This window comes from Peromyscus maniculatus, chromosome 6 (assembly GCF_049852395.1).
Source record: "Peromyscus maniculatus bairdii isolate BWxNUB_F1_BW_parent chromosome 6, HU_Pman_BW_mat_3.1, whole genome shotgun sequence".
In the NCBI taxonomy this organism is placed as follows: Eukaryota; Metazoa; Chordata; class Mammalia; order Rodentia; family Cricetidae; genus Peromyscus; species Peromyscus maniculatus.
Window position 1 is genome coordinate 110900884 of NC_134857.1, and position 15691 is coordinate 110916574.

A 15691-nucleotide genomic window follows, 5' to 3' on the forward strand; every position below is an offset into this window, starting at 1 on the left:
TGTTACGGCTGTCTCCGTCACAGGAGTGAGCCACACAGTAGTTCTCCTCTTGGAGAACACGTCCAGGAGAATTGTCTCTTGTGGCTGTTTTGAATTTCTTCCCTTAGGTGGTCAGATCAGTAGTTGTTTATAATGTTTTTTTTTTCTTAATAGCTTTACTTTTACTGAATTGTTCACATAACAAAGGTTTTACCCGTGTAAAGTACACAGTTCATTGGTGTTAGTGTATTCAGGGTTTCAAAGTCATCAACACAGTCAGTTATATATAACATCACCTCAGAAAGTAACCTGTGCCCTTCAACAGGCCCCCTCCTCCGCCCCCAGCTCTGATTCCCTCAGCACTCACCCCAGGCCTGGGCTCTGGACTGTCTTTTGTCCGAAGACTTCCCTGCTTTGACATTTCACAAAATAGACTCATATACACACGTGGTGTGCAGGTCTTGGTGATTTTCTTCTTTTCCTCTTTCATTTCTTTTTTTTCTACCCAAACCAGGGCCTTGCTATGTAGTCCAGGCTGGTTTCAAACTTTGAATCCTCCTGCCTCAGCCTTCCAGGCACTTTGATTCTTTGCTGTGACTGACCCTGGTCACTCAACCTGTTGTGTGGAGGCTGGATGTGTTCTAACAGCCTACATTTTCTTTCCATCTGGCTTCTCCGGGCTGCACCTCCCTCCTGAAGGAGAGGTGTCCTGTGAGGCGGAGATGTGCATTAGTGCCATGAGGAGAGCTCATTTTGATTGTGTGGGGAGAAAAGAAAGCTGAAGCTCGCTGCTATTTCAGATGCTTAAATCTGTGGTGGGAATTTTTTTGATGGCAGATCTTTATGAATTTTAAAAATTGGATACTGTGTTGTTGTTTATGATGAATATACCTTGACTGCATAATTATCTTTTTAACTCAAATTACAGTCTACACTTGTGGCCGAGTCAGTGCTGGAAGGTGAGCATTCCTATTTTCCGTAAACTTGATCATCTCCAGTGTGTGCGCCTCCTCGTCCAGTCTCACTATTCAGTGTGAATGCAAACTGTTACAGAGTTGATACCAAAGGGCCGCCAGCTCTGCCTCTTTCGTGATGTCTGTGGCTCCTGTCACCGTCAGCCCTTGCTTGGTCCTCTGCGACAAAGTGGGGACAAAGTGGGGGAGGCGGGGAGGCAGTGAGCACCCACATATCACACAGTGGATAACGCTTACACTCTTTTCACATGGAAGACAGGAATTGTCCCCTCTTCTCCCCGTGTCTCAACGGACAGTGCCGTGTTGTCTTCCTTCACACTGCTCCAGATCGGTGGCCAGAGAACCGTGCTAAGACTTGTTCAAGTGAGGCACTTCTGGCAGTCTTGGAGCTTTGTATTTCAGGCGAAGGAACTTTTTATCTGAGTCCAGCAAATTACAGTCTTCGGGAGACTGCTCTTCTCTTTCTTGGTCTGGTTGGGTCAGTGGTTCGGCCTGCTCGGTTTGTTGTTGTTGTTGTTGTTGTTTTGTTTTGTTTTGTTTTTCTTTTTTTAAGATTGTCTGGGGTCATGTGGGTTGGTTCCAGCTGGCTGTGGGCAATGGCTCCTCCATACTGGTGGAGTCCAGCTGAATTCCATCATTTGCGAGTCGCTCCGCACTGACCTCAGCGTGTCTGTGGTCCACCCTTCTCATGGCCCTTGCCTCCAGCAGCTGTGTGGGAACTCTGCTGCCTGCCTTCCCTCTGGATTAGGTATCAGCTCTAGGGTGCTTCTCATTTTAAACCAGAGATGCTCTGTGCAGCTGATGAAGCTGCTGGTGAGGAGCCAGTCCTCAGGTTTTCCCAAGCTGGTTGAGGAAAGGGGAGCCAGCTACTTATTTTCAATGCCTAAATAACCCTGTTTTAAATGCCAGACCCACATAATTTTTATTAGTGTTTATTGCATATATAAAACAATGTCTTGTGATGTTTTCATACATGTAGACAATAGACTTCAAACACACTCACCCCATCACTCCCTTACTCCCTCCACATTATTTCATGTTCTGTTTTCATGTCTTTCAAAAGAACATCTATATCCCATATGTAAGGGGAAAATGTGCTATTTGCCTTTCAGAGTCTGGCTTACTTCATTTCCTAAGATGGTCTCTGGCTTCGTCTGGTTTTCCTGCAAATGATGCAATTTCATTCTTTATGACTGAATGATACTCCTTTGTGTACAGAGGCCACATTCCCACCAGCCCTTGATAACACCTGTCTTCATTCCATAATGCAGCCATCCTGGATCGCTTCCCAACATGGCTGTGCAGACAGCCCCGGGCTCTGCCTTTGATTCCTTTGGGAATACACCCAGAAGTGGCGTGGCTGGATTATATGTAATTCTGTTTTTAGTTTTTCAATTTTGGACCCAGTCTTGTGGGTGGGTCCTGGTGGTAGAAGCTAGTCCCCAGGGGTTGCCTTAACAAGCAGCTTGCCACTTGCCCTGGAGAAGGTGGGAACGCAGGAGAAAATCCCCACTAGACAGACAGATTGTTTCTGTCTGTGAGCATCTTTGTTCATCACTGAAGAAACAGCCAAGGGACATGGGGCTTCTTCACTTGTTTCAAGAATTCAGGTTGGGAGAATTACTTCAGAGGGCGGGATTAATGAGCATTGGGGTGGTTTATGAAAGGCAAGCATAGAACCTGATTATCTACAGGTTTTTAAGGCTCAATGTTTGTCTGAAGTGATTGAAACACCTCACCTGGAGGGACCTCAGGCCTGCAATGTATCTGCTGCCCATCCCCCCCCACCCCCACCCCCACCCCCACCCCCGCCCCCCCACTTCTCACCTTCATGAGCAGCACTCTAGCCCTCCAGGGCCCTGAAGAGATTACGTTCCTTCCTGAGGGGGAAAATAACTAGGCCAGCATAGAGATTATGCTGCATGACGAGTCTGCCGTGCCTTATGACAGAACTGTCACCCCCGATCTCAATTACGGCCATCTCTGCTGAGGGGCAATCTTAGGAATGCGCGGTGCCCGCAGCCACCGAGGCTCCTGATCCTGTGCACTTTCACTTCGTCTTTGCCCAGCTCTGTGGTGTCTCAAGACTGCTAGCTGAGATGGTTAGGTGACAAATGGTGCTGCCTTCCGACACATGGTTAGGTGACAAAAATCCTAAGTGCAGATGTCCCTGAGGTGAGCCCTGAGGAGTGTTAAGCACACAGGAAAGAATTTAGGGGAGGCCAAATGCATGTACGTCAGCAGCCAGATGATGACTTTTCCTCAGGTGTCAGTGGGAAGCCTGAGGTGACTCCCTTGGCTGTTCTGGTTGCCACCACTTTGCTGCATGAGGCTGATGAAAGAATTGTAAAATAGAAGATCTTTTGGCTGACAACCGGATGTTAGATTGGGAACCTGGGTTGCTGACAATCTAATAAGATTTTGAGGAATGCAACCCAGAGGAAAATAGTTAAGAACACTGGGTCTTACTTCCAGCCGTTTGCCTGATAATAAATTAAGAAATGTCATTTTTCCAAAAGAAAAGGATCTAGACTTCAAAATACCACGATTCTTGCTGAATTTTGCTTTGGCAACTCCCTGTTCATGCAGGCCATCCCTTTCCTCTAGTGTTCAGAGTCCAAAGCAAAACAAAACACAAGTGTCCTGTGGAACTGTAACTGGTAAACTTGAGGTAAGCAGCCCGCTCACACTGGGCATCCACACCAGCTCAGCACAATTTCAGGCATAGTTGTCAAGGAAATTTACAGTTGGTTACCTTACACACAGGTCTGTTGCTTCAGAGTTCTGCCACACAAAGGCAGCTTTTGTTCACCAATTACTTGGTGTTTCAGAACTAAGAGGTTGTGTGCAGAATGAAGGGGGCACTTACTGCAGCCATGGCTTCAATGTCAGTGAGTTTAGAACTCCGCAGGCTAGGAAAAGTTCAAACATGAGTGAGTGGTCCGTTGGCCACTGTCTACATGACCCGTGTTAAGAGAGGACTTTGAGTGAAATACATCTAATTTCAAAAATCCCTTCTGGCTTCTGTTTTCCCACTCTCTTCATAGGAAAGTCTTGTCCTTTCCTTCCATGTGAAGTCTCTAAATTGAGGTACACATGTGTGTTAAATGTTGGAATTACAGTATCGATAGATTGTCTTGTGATTGGCCGATGATAATAATACTCCACGTGTTTCTGGTTTTTGTGTATGTGTGCTCTTTTTGCAGGGGTGGGGGGTATCTTTTTTTTTTTTTTTTTAAGTAGGAGGAAAGAACCATGAAGTTGGGAGAATAAGGAAGGGGGGGGGGTTATTTGAGAGGATCCTGTTAGGGAAGAGAAGAAAATATGAACAAAATATTTTGTATGGAACTCTCAAAAAATAAATAAGAACCTAAAAGAAAGGATGTCTTACTAGAGAGTGGCAATTTTTGGACATATGAACAGTGCTACATATAACACTAGAAATAAAGTGTTTGGCCTGCTTGTCTGTGTTGATTTCAAATGTAATAACGGGTTAAGTACGTCATAGACTTATTTATAATAGAGTTCACAATGTGCTTAAAAATAAGAAATAGGTTCATCATTGTTTTCTATTTTAAGAAATAGTGGAATATTAGTGTTGATGTATTTTGGTCCCTATGATCTTTGGCGGTTCCATGCCACACGTAAGCTTCCGATTGAGTGGGTAGGTGTGATCCTGGCAGACTGATGAGTGAGTGCCTGTGCATCTGGAGCCAGGAACAACTTTTTGCTTGATTCCTCCTCCCGTTAATCAGGAATCATGCGTTTGCGATTTCCTAGAGAAGCCCTGGCCTGATGCACTCAGAATGCAGATCTCAACTGTGCTTCCTTGACTGAAAAGGGAACAGGTTGGAGGGAGGGACAGGTCCCAGGCAGCTGGGGGTGGGGGTGGGTTTCCACCTTACGTCAGTGTCCGCAGTCTTCAGCCCCAGTGCATGTGAGGGTCCCTTCCCCAATTGGAATCACTTACCCCATCATTTTCATTTTACCCTTTTGGCTTGAAAAAGTGTGTATTTAGCCATCAGTTCATTTTGTGTGGTCTGAGTTATAAAATGCCCCCGCTGGTTTTTCCATATGAAAAACATGTTTTTCATTTGTGGAAACTTATATAATTTTTTTTCCCCCTGGTCTCTCTTTTGTGCTGCTTTAAATTAAAAGCAAATGTATTTCCCTCCCCTTCATTCCGACTTCCCCACCCCCCACCTTTGCATGTTCCAATTACAGAGTTGTGAAAATAAGTCATCTTTCGGCTTTTGTTACTTGAAAACAGCTATCGGTGATGTCAGAGTCAATACTAAAAGCATTAAGAATGCTAGCAGAGTGCCGTGCAGCTGCAGTCCAACGCGATGCTGGAAATGGGGTTGAGAGCATAAAGGCTTTCCATATTCCCAGGGCGCACAACTGCTCGCGGCCTTGGCTTTGATCTCTTCAAAGGCTGCTGCCTCCTCCTAGATGGAGAGACTTGGCTGCCACTCGCTTACATTGAAAAAAGGCAGAGGTCTCTATTCAGGCAGAAATCAATCACTGTGCAGAAACAATTATGTGTAATTCAACCATCATGAAAACAGGACGAGATTACGGGTTTGTTACCTGAGTGACTGTGTGGGGACGGGGAGCGGAGAACACTGGCGTCCTGCTGACATGCCACATCTCGATGACAATTATAGACATATGAATGATGTGACGGGCGGGGGAGGTAGGATGACAAATGCTGGTCACGCTGTCCAGCAGAGCAGAAAATGAGGTTACAATTGGGAGATAATGTTTGCATATGTAACCATATTTCAGCAAGCTGAACAACTTCAGGGGATAGACCCTTAAAAACTCTTGAGGGTATCTGTGTGTATCTGTATGTGTACTAGCATGTGACTTTAATATCAGCAGACTTAAAGTCAAAATAATCCAAATAATTTAGGAGTGTGCCAGATGAGAAGAAAGAAACTTTAACTTTGGGTTGTTATATTTGCTAATTTGGAGTGCGCTGTGCCGAGGCAGGACTCTGAAAGCACAGTTTCTAACCTAACGTATGGGTCTGCCTTTAGACATCTGGCTCTGGAATAATAACATTTTGTTTTGAATCTGCTCATCTGTCTCACAAAGGTGTTACGTTCGCTCACCAGTGTGAGCTCTTTGGGAAAGTGAGTTTTGTCGGGTTTTTTTTTTGTCTTCCCTTGTTTCCAGTTGTTGGTTTTATAAAACAGCCTTCTGAAAAAGCCCCAAATTTCCTTTCATTGTGAACAAAAACAAGGCCGTTTTTCTACTTAGGAAATAACTTTTTGCCTTCGGTAGAGGTGTACTTAATCTCACAGCCCTGGCACGCAAAGCCGTCGAGGTATTTATTTTTATTTTAACTTGTTCTTGACACCTAACAAAGGCGTAGGAGTCGCCTCACACTTTGCTAGCTGGCTGGGGCTGGGGGGGGGTGGGGGTGCAGGCAGCACAAAATCAGATGAAAACCTAGATGGCTGATTATAAAGCTCGGTATTGCTGCTGCGCAGTTTGATATCCAGGCCCTGGGTATACCTTTTATGCTGCTCCAGCTTAGACATCAGAGGCGTGAGAGCTGCTTTGAGTTACAGATCTTCAAACAATAAGTCAAAACAACAAAAAAAAAAATCAATCCCCTCCGGTCCCTGGGTGCAGTTATGGAAAGATAAAAGAGAAAAGTAAAGTTATGCTAAAGTAGATACAAGAGGAGAGGGCCAGATACGCCAGGAGAACATGGAGGACAAGTCAGAGTGGAAGTAGGCCTCCTGTGAGCCAACATCAATGGATTTTTATCTTATCGCAAAGTTGGAGGGTTGGTTGCCAGGTCCCTTCACACTGGATCCAGTCCGATCCCAGGCTGTCTGGAGCAGTGACTTCAGGAAAGTTGCTCTCTCTGTCTTAAATATCATCAACTCAGAATTAGATTGTGTTTCACCCCATGTGTGAAACTTGCCACTGACTTCAGCAGCAAATTAGAGGTTTTGATAATCCCTTGGTATTTTGAATATAAATTGAGAGGAGTGTGTCTGTCTGTCTGTCTGTCTGTCTCTCTCTCTCTCTGTGTGTGTGTGTGTGTGTGTGTGTGTGTGTGTGTGTGTGTGTGTGTGTGTGTTTATTGAAAGCTGAGGTTTACATGAAAAGCTGGGCAAATCTCAGTAGGGTTTCTAATACTGGAAAGCTCCAGGCATTTTTTTTGGAGGTAACACATCTGTGTTTGCCCTTTAGGAAAAGGCAATATCATATATATCTGGAAAGTAACCATCTGAAGCACTTTGGCCAGCATTTTGATACATGAGCCAGTATGTATTTTGATGAGTGCAAGACACACACACACACACACACAAAAAAAAAAAAAAAAAAAAAACAACCTCCAAAAAGCATAGTTTGAGTATAGTCTTCTAAAATAGCAACCATTTTACCCAATAGCTCCTTAGCTAAGATACAGTGCATTTATTTGCCTCCCTAAGGGGCCACAGATGGTCCCCAGGCTTCATTCTCCTAGTGGTCTGAGTTACTATGGGCAAGAACCGGGTGGGGCTCTGGCCCTGCATCCACCTCTTCAGCTGCTGCCCAGCTCACCCCGCGTGCGCAGAGGGAGTAGTGGCATGGCCCTTCAGGATTTTGGTTTCAGGTTTTACAGGACAAAAGGAAGTCAACCTGGCACTGTGGAGCTGGAGGCTGCTATTTAAGGAACTGGGTTCTATATATAACCATAGTTAATCATTTGAGTAAAGCCATCATAACTTTCATTTGCATAGCTCAGATGACTCACTGTTTTGAAAACTAAATAAACTCAAGTGGAAAACAACCACACACTGTCTGCTGCAACTTTTATTTCCTACTGTGGAGTTAATGAGCAGAAAAGTGACAGCGCCATTTCCATACGTCTGAGGCTGAAAAAAAAAAAAAGAGGCATTAATGAACGTACTTTACAGTAAACATTGAAGCCTAGCTGTGTGTGCCGCAGGCCTGGAGAGAAGAGGTGCGATTATTTCTGCTTTCTTCAAATGAAGCTGTGATAAGGCAATCCCGGGCTGTATTTTTAGGTCTTTGTCCTCTGACTCTCCTTCAGGCTGGCTTCAGCCGGCATTTCCACGCCAGTCTCTGTGCCGTTTCCTATGCTTAATCCCTTCTTGTTCTCCTTCCAGGCTGCTTACAGGATGTTGTTGTAAGTGGCTTCATGTTGACATGTGAGGAAGGAAGGGAGGCAAGGTGGTGTGTCTGGTGCGTAGGTGCCCTGGTGCAGCAAGCTCCCTCCTGGCTGTGCTCGGAGGCGCCTTCAAGTGCTTCACATTCTCAGCCCTAAATATTCAGTGGCCTCTCCAAAGGGGTTGGGAAGAGAGTGGACAGCCTCCATCATCTCCAGAGAGGTCCCGAACCACCTCCAATGACAACTTACTAAAAGCAGTCTTCAAGGTGCAACACCCAACTCCTTGTTCCAGCCAAACTGCTGTTCTTAAGCCCCCTTAAAAATGTGTAAGATAGGTACACTGTCATACATACTCACCTGTGTGTGTGTGTGTGTGTGTGTGTGTGTGTGTGTGTGTGTGTGTACACGCGCGCGCTCGCGCTTTCATATATAAATGCAGTGTTTAAACCTGCACTCAAATCCCAGCTCTACTCCTAAGCAGCCTTGGAAGCTTACATAAACTAGTTCTGCTCTTGTTTCCTTATCTGCATAATGGGAATAATAGTAGCAGCTTCCTACAGGCTAGTAAGGTGTAGATTAAGGTGAGAAAAATGCAAACGTCCTTGGTACTTAGATCTTAGCAAGTGCTAGTTATCCTTGCTGGAAAACACAAGGCTGTTTGCCATGCAATTAAAAATGTTTTGGCTTGTTTTACATGCCTGTTTTTTCAATTTCATTCCTTTAAAAAAATTACTTATGCATGTGTGTGTGTGTGTGTGTGTGTCATTATATGCACCATGTGTTTGCAGTGCCCACAGAGACCAGAAGAGGGCGTTGGGCCTGTGGAACTAGAGTTACTGGTGTCTGTGAGCCTCTCAGGTTGGGGGCTGGGAACTAAGCTAGGGTCCTCTGCAGGAGCATCAAGCACTCTTAACCAGTGAGCTATCATACTCTCCAGCTTCATTACAGGCTTTTTCCTTTCCTTTTTTCTCTTTTCTTGAGATATATTACCATGCATGCTTGATATTTGAATTTCCACATTTGACCTGTTCCCAGAGTAGAGCTCAGGGTGAGGAGGCAGGTGTGGGGTCTAGTGTGTGCCATCTACTGAAGAAGAAAGGTCAGACTTTGGTTTTATGTTCCAGGGGGCTGCATAGTCATGGGAGAAAATATGGATCCTAAAGTGTGTTAAAAACTCTAAAGGTTCAGAAATTTAGATTTAGGGAGGCATAACCATCCCTTATATTTTCCTCTAGTGCTTTTTAATACACCAAGGGGAATGAGCTATATATTTTAGGGGAAAACAGTTTTAAAGTTACACAAGTATCCTACTTTTGCATGTTATGTGTAGTGGGATACATTCTATAAGACAAGGTGAAGTTTTTATACGGAGTCTACACACGTGTGGTTGACTGGTCTTTGCAACAGTTAAAAGGAAAGCTGCCTTTGGGTTTTTAAACCACAAATAAAATACGAGTTTAGGGTCTAAAACATACATACCCTAGCCAGGGATCTGGCAGATGTCACAAGCAAAAGGGAGGTCCATAGATTTTCACAGTCCTCTGAGATGAGACCCTGGCCTGGACCTGAAGCTCAGTGTAAGCTGCCTCCCCTCCTTGCCTGTGGAGGGCTCCCCTCGGACCCCACAAGCTCCGCCCTGTGGGTCAGCTGTGGGTCTCCTGGGAGCTCAGTGCAAGCTCAGGAGCCTCACATTGTCACCACGTTCTCTCTGTTCCTTCGTCACAGCAGACTCCAAATTCAAACTCTCGCACTGTAAACAGAGCCTGGTGCTGTTTCAGCTATGACCTGGACCCTCTGTTTTAATGAGAACTCACCAGCTTTGAAGATGTGAATTGTTAAAAAAAATAACTATTCTGAAAACTTTTCTTTCCCTTTTTAGGGGCAAATTCTGTCCTGGTTGGAGAATAATTCTAATTATTTAGGGGAGGGGCCCCAGCATGTAGTTTGATTAGTGTTGAAGTCAACTTTGAAGTTTTTAAAATTGATAAAAGACTTGAGTTTTTTTTTCATCAAAGTGAGCTTAGTATAAATTAAGCACCTTTATTCATAGCAAGCGTTATACCAGAAAAATTCATCATTTTAAAGGAAGAGTCAGAGTTTTCATTGGTAACCATTTTGTCAGTGACTGTGTGCCTCTGTAACAACTTCAGAGAAACCATTGGAAATTAATTCCCCTTTGCCCGTGCATGTCTGAAGCCACATCATTATTTTTAGAATTTTACAAACATAGAATGGTTCATAATAAATTGTATAATAAATAATCACAAATGCTGATGTTTTTTAAACAAAAAAGTCAAATTTTATGAGGGCAAATGATCTTACTTTTTCTTTAATTTATTATTCATGAACTCTAAGAATGAAGTTGCTTTCTTTCTACAACATGTAAACCCCAACCCTGGACTCATTACTACTACAAGACCTGGAAGAAGCTGACTTCCGGCGCCGGGTCTTATGCATTGCAGAGCTTTCCAGATGTAGGCCAGGCATTCAAATCTGGAACTTTTGTGCTACAGCAAAGAGTCTAGCGCTGTTTTATGGAAAGGAAATTTCAGGAGGTAGATGCTGTCTCGTGAGAAGTATTTGAGCTGGCATCATGCTATGCAGAACATACATTCTTTCAAAACAAAACCATCCTTTGGTTTTAGAATACCGTGGGACTTAATTTTAAAGGTTTGGGAGATGACTATTCAGTAGAAGGACAAAGTAGAAATTAGTCAGAAAATTGGATATAAAAAAAGCCAATATCAAGTAAAAACTTAATAGGTGAGATTTCTCTGTGGAACATACGTGTTGGCTTCTGTATTAGAAAAGATGAACCACGATTCAGAACTTAAAACTTTTAATACGATAGTCTCAAAATTCTTCTGCATTTAAATTTTGGAGTCTTCCCCGTCCTTCCTGTTGGCCAGGCTGGGCTTTCTTTTCCTACTTGAAACCCAGCCTCTGAAGGATTTGCCTCCTTCCACACGGCATCCTGACCTTGCTCTGAGCATGTGTGTTCGTTTGACCAGTTTGGCCATTTCATGAACGATTTTCTTGAGGCTGAGTAAAAAGAAGTCAGCTTCGAGGATTTTTAATTACACTGTTTGATGTACTGTTCCCATCTGGGCAAGGTTCAAGAAGGGAGAGGAGCCAAACTGTAAAGCTTCCTCGGAGCCGGCCCGCTGAGGGGTGGCGGGTGGCGGGGAGGGGGAGAGCAGAGGCAGGGACACCATCCAAGAATCCCAGCAGGTCAGCCCCCAAGGAAGGACCGAAGGAGTGGATAATTACCCACACTGGCCGGCTGGGGGAGGCCTGCTAGTCTCCACTTGCCTAAAATCCTCCCTCCTGCTGGCAGTCCATTGAAGTGTTACTCAGCTGGGCCAGGCTCTCCTCCACAGAGTGGGGGTTGTTGCCTACAGGCCTCTGCTCTAGCCCACAAGACAGCCACAATGTAGCCTAACATCCTACCTGGTAGGGAGGCAGCATGTCCCCCAGTGAAGGAAGCCAGTTCGCGGCCACCAGAGCCCAGGCTGGGAACCCCCCGCTTGTTTGGAGCCCTGACTGGAAGCACTCAGAGTCACTGTCTGTGTGAGGTGGAGGCGGCTACTGTCCTTTGCTCTTGGGACAGAACAAACCTCGGTCTTTAAGCCCTGAGGTTTCGAGCTCTTTGCCGCTCTGGCCAGCCCCTCACCGAATCCTCTGTTGTGGCTCCCTTATGGCCACTCTGAGCACTGAGGGTAGCTCTGACTCTTCCAGAGCAGAGCGGGTGGAGGTTCCCTTCATCTGGAATGTAGAGATGATGCAGTTGCAGCCTGTAGAATCTCAGTGGTCTCCCAGCAACCGGGCAACTGTAGAAGGCTTCTCTCCTCCCGACACTCCAGCATTTGAACCCATTGCCCCGCAAAGTGTCACAGTAGCCATGTTAAAGCTCCCCTCCCCCCTTCTCCATGTCACCTGGCCATTCTTCGCCATTTTGGGTCTTTTCCCTTCAAGTGACGAGTGTCAGTTCATCTCTTCCTCTCGTCATGAGGAACATCTGCATCCTCTGCAGCCATCGATTAAAGCCTGGAGCAGCAAGGCTAGAGGCAGATACAGGGACAGTTAATCGAGAGAATCCTAGCTCAACTTCCGAATCCTGGGTCTGCCTTTGGTGGGACTTTGAGGAACTTCACTGCCCAGGCTCCAGTTTTCTCATGTAAAGAATGACGTCACCATCTTCTTCGTAGAGCAGTGTAAAAATTTTTGAGACATATGTATGTAAATCATCAATTTGCCTAGCACATTCTAGTAGCCAAGTATTGTCTTTTGCTTTTCCTGTTTTGTTACAACATAAAGCGTTTCTGTGCACATGTCGAGAGGTGTTAAAATAAGTGTATGTCCGTCAGAGTCAGAGGCTCCTCTTTTCCAAATGGAAGGCTCGTTCTTTTGATGGCTGAGTTGGGCAAGGCGCTGAGTGTCTTTCTAGCTCTCTTCATTGCAGTGGATTAATTTAGCAGTTGATAAATCAGAAGAAGGGGGGAACAGTGGGACAGCCATCCCAGCTAGGGGCCGGACCCCCAATGTGGAGAAGGAGGTAGGGTGATTGGAGTTTTCACAGAGGACAAAACAGTAGCTGGTGTGGTCCTTTATGAGTAGCCTTGCAGTTGACAGATATCTGGAAATTCAGGATTTTAAATTTAGTGGTGAAATCCTGGGCTAATCAATCTGAAGTTTTTTATATATCTTCCTCACTACTTGTGAGGAACCACACACTTCACTCCAAAAATACAAATGCATTTGATAATAGAGTGATGCCCTGACCCCCACTAGGGGCAATATGTAACAGAAAGTATGCTTGTCACATGACTTTTCTAAAACTTGAAATTTAAAATTGTGTGATGAATGTCCCCTGAGGGTATCAGATTAGCGGTTGTAGGTCTGCACTGGGTAGATGGACGTCTTGACAAGACAGATGCCCATGACTTTAGGGAAGACTCCCCCGACGCATTTGACAGTGAGTTGAGGTGGTTTTCCAATTTCCAGGTCACAGGCCTGCAGTGGGTAGGTCGACATCTTGACAGGACAAATACCAGTATCTTTAAGGAAGGCTTTCCCCACACGGTTGACAATAAAATGAGATGGTTTCCCAAGGGGGTGGTGTTCGGGCACGGATCATTCATAGTGGGGGTTGGGAGTGTTATGAAACTTCCTTAAGGATGCTACCAGAAGAGCGTATTGTGTAGGAAGCTAGACCTCCAAGGCCCCTTCCAGCCCTGCATTAGTAATCTGAAACACAATTTGGTTTTAGGGCTGTAAGTTCCAAGGAAGGTTATGCCAGAGGAAGAGCCAAAGCCACCAAGCCATTCTGAGAATGATAAGCTAAGCCCAGCACCCTGCTGCAGAGACTGGGTCCCGGGAGGAGCCCATCACTGCTTCTGGTTTATCGCTTCAATCCCATGATTATATTGTCATGGTAAAGTTTAAACGGAAGTCCGAGGAACTTCCATTCAGAAGCCAATCTTCCTTGGCATGGGTCTCAAAGTGTGGTCTTTGAGTGCCTGGCAGCTCCTTTGGAAGCTCCTCTTTCTCCTTGTTATGGGCAGGAGCCTGAGTCTAGACCCTCATCTCAGAATGCTGTAGGTTGAGGATTGGAAATGGTGTTTTATTAATCTGTCCAGGTCCTGGTGCTGCCTGATTTAGTAAGCATTGTGGAGTACTCTTCGGGAAGAAACCTGGAGGAATCCATGAGTCTCAGAAGAAAGTTTCGGGGCCAGGTCTAGGTTACTGTATGTCCACTGGGTAAGTGGGTGGTGACAGCAGCAACCCTCAAAGTATGCAGGAGAATGAAAAAGAAGAAAGTATAATTGGTCCCAGGGGGAGGGGCTTTGGGGAAGTATGCGCTTTGAGAGGTGGGTACCGTACCGGTGGGATTTGAGGAGTCAGACATAGAATGACGTCCTGGTACAGTTCCAGATCTTATCAGCCAGATGACTCCATCACATGATGTGGATACAGAGTCAGGTCTCCTGGGACCCAGGAACCTTACGCTTTTTCTCCTTGTTATGAGCCTTAGTCTAGACCCTTCTGTTTTAAATTCTTAACCATCCGCCTCATTGTCTGAGTAACTCATGATGAAAATTAACAGTAAGAACCTTGAACTCACGTTTGAAATTTCCTTCCAGGTCGATCTAAATGCAAGCCCTGATCTCTGTCTCTGTCTCTGTCTCTCTCTGTCTCTGTCTCTCTCTGTCTCTCTGTCTCTGTCTCTCTCTCTGTCTCTCTCTCTGTCTCTCTCTCTGTCTCTCTCTCTGTCTCTCTCTCTCTCTCTCTCTCTCTCTCTCTCTCTGTCTCTCTCTCTGTCTCCTATCTCTCCCCTCTCCCTCTCCCTACCCCCCTTTCGTACAGGGATTACAGCCATGCATCACCAGGCCTGGTTTTATAACATGCTGGGTGATGAACCCAAGGCTTTGTGCACGCTAAGCAAGCACTCTCCAAGCCTCACTACATTGCTAGTTTCTCTTACATGGTTTGTAAACACTGGTTTATATGAAAGCTGCCTCTGAATTTCTTCTTCTTCTTCTTCTTCTTCTTCTTCTTCTTCTTCTTCTTCTTCTTCTTCTTCTTCTTCTTCTTCTTCTTCTTCTTCTTCTTCTTCTTCTTCTTCTTCTTCTTCTTCTTCTTCTTCTTCTTCTTCTTCTTGTTTTTTTGTTTTTTGTTTGGTTTTGAGACAGGGTTTCTCTGTGTAGTTTTGGTTCCTGTCCTGGATCATTCTGTAGACCAGGCTGGCCTCAAACTCACAGAGATCCACCTGGCTCTACCTCCCGAGTGCTGGGATTAAAGGCGTGTGCCACCACCAGGCTGCGTGCCACCACCAGGCTGCCTCTGAATTTCCTACCAGAGCTTTCTATTTTACATTCTAGCCTGCTTATTAATGGTCTGTTTTAGATCATAATAAAACAACAGAAAGACATGGTTCTGTCGGATTTAAACCTGTTAGAACTTTTCAGAGTTTCTATTTCCAAAGAGCCCCAGAAGAGCCGGGTCTTTTTTCACCTATAGCAAAGGCTAGCAACAGGCTTATTGTTTTTTAGCAACCTTCTGTTAGATCACATGAGCAATTTGTGGAGATTGACTTTGATAGTTTGATGCTTGATTGGTTGACCTGAGAGTTGGATGTTTCCAATTGTCTTTCCTGCAGCCAGGATTGTGTCTAGGGATGTATGGTGTGACGGCTTTCTGGTGATTTTGGTTTTTTGAGATAGGGTCTCTCTGTGTCACCCTGGCTGTCCCTGAACTTGCTCTATAGACCAGGCTGGCCTTGAACTCACCGAGATCCACCTGACCCTGCCTCCCAAGTGCTGGGTGGGATTAAAGGCGTGCATCACCTCTGCCTGGCTTCTGGTGATTTATTTTAGTCAGCATGGAGCATTCTTGAGTGGCATAAATTAAAATATGTCTGTAAAGCACCTCCCACTCAGCACCACCATCGGGGAAGGGTTCAATATCGATCAAGACAAATAGACTTACTCTAGTGTATAGTGTTCATACATAGACTTCAATTTTCACTCTGATTTAAGAAAGCCTTAAGTCCTAAAGGAAAAAATCCAGGGACTTGTTTGTACTTAGCCAACTGATGCGA

General features: G+C 45.1%; 1 protein-coding gene and 1 long non-coding RNA gene across 17 annotated transcripts in view; one reads left to right on the plus strand and one right to left on the minus strand.

Annotated features, from left to right (window-relative positions):
• The window catches only part of Lef1 (lymphoid enhancer binding factor 1), a 272799-nt gene that overhangs the window by 22073 nt on the left and 235035 nt on the right, over window positions 1–15691 (plus strand). The gene's annotated exons all lie outside the window — the stretch shown is intronic.
• On the minus strand, window positions 10914–11901 carry LOC143273990 (uncharacterized). Its single transcript, XR_013052368.1, has 2 exons — window positions 11542–11901; window positions 10914–11133 (listed from the first exon to the last, which is right to left on the minus strand). It is a non-coding gene; the product is annotated as an uncharacterized LOC143273990 (long non-coding RNA).